Raw genomic sequence first — 5,822 nt, 5'->3', positions numbered from 1 at the left:
TGAGAACTCGGGATTAGATTAGTATATCTGGAGGGAGTGAGAAAACTTGGAGCTTGAGGATTTGGGTGCAGTCAAACCACCCCAACCGTGCCACTTGAGCCGCAGCATCTCATCCTGCAGCCAACTTGGGGATGACCTGAGTTGCGCATCTCAGCGCATTCCAGCAAGTGTAGCTGTAGCGTATAGAGATATGTCTCAGAATTTGATGCTACTGGACCATCTGTCCAGTTCCAGTCAAGCAAACAGAGATATATGTCTCAGATTTGATGCTAAAAATGATGGTTATTGCAATTTAGCAATAGCTGATTTTCCTGATTCAGAAAATGTATGATGGATTTAATTGTTAATCAGACTTGGCCTTATGCCTCCAAAAAATTAGCTAATAAGATGTAAGGCTATACCATTTTACTAGCACATCAAATGATCCTGGAACTTGCGTACTTCTTCCTTTGAGCATTGTATTGTGCCAATGTATTGATCTTATGTTAGAAGGGTAATATATCTCTTCAGTTCACCTTTTTGAAGTTCTTTTTGATCAGCTCTTGCAGCTAATTTAAAATAATATTAACAAGTGGAATTGTTGAGCTTTCTGTTCATTGTTCCATCTTCCACAATTATTTTATCCTTATTTATTTTTGTTTATGTTTAGTAATATTTGTATAGTGAATAGCGTTCTGCATTTGTCACTTTAGGGACCAAAAATTTTGGAGCTAAGACTTCTCTCATAGTAATAATGCATTATGATTAGAATACAACTGGAATATATCCTTGTTAATGCCTTCATTTAGTTGTATATTGGTTGTCTTTCTGGAACCTAAAGCATTTGATTAGCCGCTATTGCTCGCTTCTTAAATGCCTTATGAGCTACTTAGGAATGCAATGAGCACAATAGGGTGTCTTATTAGCATACAACCTCTTGTGTTCTGTAACCCTTATTTCATTTTAGTTTTTCTTTATTTTCTAGTATTTGGCTGTAAAGTGGCCTTTTATTTGATGGTTCAGAAGTAGAGCTATGGGTTTTCCTTACTGTCTAGTTGAACAACAATAGGGATACTCCATAAGAATTATCAGAAATGAAGATTTTCTTGAAGCTAGGTCGTCACGATGGCCAATCTATCATCATTTTCCTTCTTGTGCAGTTTGAATTGACAAATTAACTAGTAATTACTTCTAGAAAGCATATTTTTCAAATCACACACCATACTCATATCAGGTACATATTAGATACTAATATTCGTCATATATTTCTGGGATACATGTCCGATACTTGTACAAGTTATCATATTTTTCAAAATTTAAGAAACACTCTGGGTACTTGGTGGACATATGCAGGATACTTCCCTGGTTCCTCCAAATATGAGGGGAAGCTGTTTATCTCTTTTCCAATGTTAGCCTTTTAATTGTGAATATTCCATTTTATTTTTAAGACATTAAAATTAAAATATGGAGTATGGTTTGTTGTCTACAAACTTGAATGATAATTATATGATGAGCTTATAAAGTTGATGTTATATTAAGTATGGACTGTCCTATTATGATAACCTACTGCTTTATGGATGCTTTTTTGCACACGTGCGTACAAACACACATACATACATTATGTGTGTATGTATGTATACATGTATGCAGTTAATATATATCTATTAATGTATCTAGCTATGTCTTATCCTATTTTTCAAGATTTGTTATACTGGCATATTTGTGGGGTCATGTTTGTATCCATCTCCTTCATAGATTTTTTTTTTCTGGTACTCTGTTGTGTTGCTGTCTAATTCACAGTTCCTTGGTGTGCCTTTCAGGCTAGGGGATTGAAGAAGCATTTGAAGAGGCTCAATGCCCCAAAGCATTGGATGCTGGACAAGCTTGGTGGTGCTTTTGTAAGTCATAAAAGCTCAACCTGTCTTCTTCTTCTTCTTCTTCTTCTTTAATCAAAAAAAAAATTACAGAATGCTCTCTTTCTGTGGGATACTTACTGAGTGAATTGACTATCTTTTAGGCCCCCAAACCATCTTCTGGCCCACACAAGGCTCGTGAATGTTTACCATTAATCCTTATCCTAAGAAACAGATTGAAATATGCTCTTACTTACCGTGAAGTCATTGCAATTCTAATGCAACGACATGTACTGGTTGATGGAAAGGTCAGGATGACCAAACCTATCCATCTGGTTCATGGTATGCTTCTTATCTTCGGTTTCTTGTCACATACATAGATTTTTTTTTGAGAAAATATTGACTTTTTACCATTTCTATGGAATTTTAATTGTGATGTTTAGAGTGTGATCGATACCAAAAACAAATGAGAATTTTCGCTTCTTTACGACACCAAGGGGCGTTTTCGTCTCCACTCAATCAGAGATAGGAGGCTAAGGTTGTATATGATTTCTTATGATTGTGCACTAATTCATTGTTACAATGGCTAGGATTTTCATGCTTTCTTATCTATGCACAGGAACTTTTCTTTCCCCCTTTCCACAAGTTGTGTTTAGAGTTAGCAAAGGGCCATTGGTCGGTCAGTGGTAAAGGCTTGGGCTGACAAGTGCCAATAGCAATGAGTCAAGTCCTGAGGCAGCCACTCCATGTAAAAAAAAAGCTGAAGTTAGATCTGTCCCTATCGCCCATCGGAGAACCCTCGGGGTGTAGGAGTGATGGTGCTTAACTTGTTTAACTTGATTCAACCCATCGGCTGACAAGTGCAAATCGCATGAGTTCAAGTCCTGGGGCAGCCATCCATGCAAAAAAAGGCTAAAAGTTAATCTCTCCCTAGTTCGCCCATTGGAGAACCTCGGTGTAGGAGTGGCAGTGCTTAACTTGTTTAATTTATCCAACCCATTGTACGTCAGATTGGATTACTTGTTTATAAATGTCAGGATTGGGTCGTATTTTGACCCGTTAATGAACAGGTTGATTCAAGGTGATAGATTTTGACTTATATATATCTGATCCAACCTGATTGCTACCCTTACGTAAGTATGTAGTTTTTATGTGTGTCCTGCTTCCCAATAACCTATAGTGTTTCAAAATGAAAATTGCTGATGATCAGTGGCTCCCAGTATTAACTTTTCCATCAGCTATAATCATTTATTTTGTCTTTGTATTTCTCATTGAAATGGCTTTTCTGTGCTGTAGTTTTTGACTCAGATCAATAGTTTTTGTTCAGATAAATTCATAAACTATCTAAAACTAGTGTTTAATGTTATACCCCATGTCTTGTCTGTTTTGAAACAACTAAGGGATGAATTGTTTCAGAGATTCATGCAGAGAATGTGATGGCTCAAATATTTAACTCAGACTACAATATAATACTTTTAATCAAGATATCTTTTATTTAACATTGTCTTAGAAATCCATTTTTTTCCACTTTTCAGTTCCAAGCTATGCAAGGTCCGGTCTGTTCAGTTTGGGCAGAAAGGCATTCCTTATCTGAATACTTATGATGGTCGTACAATTCGTTATCCTGACCCCCTTTATCAAGGCACAAATGACACCATTAAGCTGGATCTGGAGACTAACAAGAGTTGTAGATTTCATCAAGTTTTGATGTTGGAAATGTGGTGATGGTAACGCGGTGGAAGGCAACAAGGGCCCGTGTTTGGTGTCATAAAGAACAGGCGAGAAGCACAAGGGTAGTTTTGAGACTATCCACCTCCAAGACGCAACTGGTCATGAGTTTGCAACTCGCCTTGGCAATGTCTTCACCATTGGCAAGGGGACGAAGCATGGGTTTCCCTTCCTAAAGGCAAAGGTATCAAGCTCAGCATCATTGAGGAGGCTAGGAAGCGACCTTGCTGGCTTCTGGTGCAGCTGCCACTGTCTGATCATATTGCTTGCTTTCATATTTTGTCTGGGATACTTGGAGTTCTTTGTGGACATGTGGGGGGAGCAAATCCTTGCATCTGATTTTGGTAGCTAAACTTTAATTTACGTTTTTCTTTGATTGGCAGCTAGTCTTTGGTTGTGTTTTATTACATCTGCTCTTACAATAGTTTTCATGACTTTTGGTTATTTTTGTTTTATCTTATCCTTCAGCAATTTGGTGATGATTATATCAGTTAAAATTTGGTATCAAATGTGCTGTTGCTGTTTACGCTTCTAATTCTAGCTGTTTGTACCTTTTCATTTTTTGTAAACAAACGTGTGCTTGTAGTATGTGATAGCCATTGGACTGGTGCTGCTTGCAAAATTCTGAGTCAACTGTGGTTGCTTTGTTCTACAAATTGCTATCATGGAAATTACTGTGTTCTTGGGGCATGTCTTCATGAAATTGTGCTTTATTTGTTACATGTATCCAAAAGCTTTGTGAGAAGGGAAGTTTGAAACAGATCTGGTAACTTCCTTGATGATTAAAGTGCATTCAAATATGAATACATTTTGATTTAATGCTTTCCATAAAGTGCCGTAAATTTAGATGCTATCCTGTTTGTGTTCGATATTAGAAAATCAAATGTATGGAGCTGGCCAACAATCTTTAGCAAGGTTGTCAGCCATTAGTAATTTTCCTAGATTGGCAACCAGGCAAACAACTGGATTTTCCTGGGCAGCGGCATCGATTACAACTGCTTAACCCAATAGGAAGAAGTGCCACATGAGTTTTAAGTACCAGGATTTGATCGAGCAGTTTCGAACTTGAAGTGCCTCACAATTAATGTTATTATGGATTGGATGGAGAAGTTGGTCGGTTAATGCCTTCCATGTAGAAATAGTTTGAAGATGGCAGCTGTGCCCAATATGAGGGAAAAGTTTACGAACGGGTCCTGGCCATGGGTCAAGCCAAAATCTGAGCCTAGGCCAGTCCCAATGGTGATTGTTAAGCTAAAATTGTCTGTGCATTGCACAACAGAATTCTAGAAAGCAGAGGCAGATGCTTTGATATATCCAGATGTAGAGACAATGAGTTCCCTTTGGTAATGTTTCGAGTTATGATTCGTTTTCAAGGAAAGGTAGAAGGCTGCAAAAGTCTCAATCTCCATTTCTCAAGGAGGGCAGATTCATTGATTTGAGATCTCTGATCTCGAGCACCTCTTTCGACTGTGTTGACAGCAATTTTTTCTAGTTGATGAGACAATTGACCGCCTAAGACATCATGCGACTCATCTTCGGATGTGATCAAGGTGCTTGATGAATAGGAGAGAAAGACAAAAGAATAGGGACATGGAGTACTGCAAGATCACTGAGAGAATTGAGTTCGCTAGCACGAGACATCCTCCTAGGGTAGTTTGCCTTTTCATCCTGCAAGTTCTGGTCGACCTTGGTTGATTAGAGAATGCCCAATGGTCTTTGGAAAAGGGGGACTATGACGACCCAACCCCAGATAATTATATGCAATTCCTCCAATTTGCTATGAAATATGTTTGATAAAAAATTCCTTGGCTATGGCCATTGCCAATCATAACTAACGCAGATTCAGAAATAGTTGTTAGTAAGACCATAGATTAAGCTTGAAAGAATGAAGAAAAGTTCATCTGTTTTGAGACACTGTGTTGAGTCTATGCAAAATAGAGAGTATCATCTGCAAAATTGGAGCAAGAAAGTGCATTCACCAATAGTCCTGAGATCGAGACCCAGTAATTAAGCTTACCAACATTTCGAACCATTTTATTAAACACATATCCTAATGCGACCTACAAGAGGTTGAATTAAGTTAAACAGGTAAAACAGTTCGGCATTGCCTTTCAGAGTGCTAATATCAAAGAACCTCTTCATGTTGCACTAGACCTCCAGGTGCTCATCAAGGATGGCAATCTCTTGGATCCTATTAAGAATTTATTCTCTTTATGTTGTTGCAAACGTTTTCATTGCTCTAGTGTTTCAGATCCAAACCTA

The 5,822-nt window shown here is 38.0% G+C and overlaps 1 pseudogene; it reads left to right on the top strand.

Moving 5' to 3' along the window:
* The first annotated feature begins 1,747 nt into the window (after positions 1–1,747).
* Positions 1,748–4,263, top strand: LOC120103855 (annotated as a pseudogene).
* Positions 4,264–5,822: the final 1,559 nt, after the last annotated feature.

Source organism: Phoenix dactylifera, unplaced genomic scaffold (assembly GCF_009389715.1).
Source record: "Phoenix dactylifera cultivar Barhee BC4 unplaced genomic scaffold, palm_55x_up_171113_PBpolish2nd_filt_p 001762F, whole genome shotgun sequence".
NCBI classification, from domain to species: Eukaryota; Viridiplantae; Streptophyta; class Magnoliopsida; order Arecales; family Arecaceae; genus Phoenix; species Phoenix dactylifera.
Note: the sequence above shows the minus strand (reverse complement) of the source record. Positions and strands in the feature narration are given on the sequence as shown.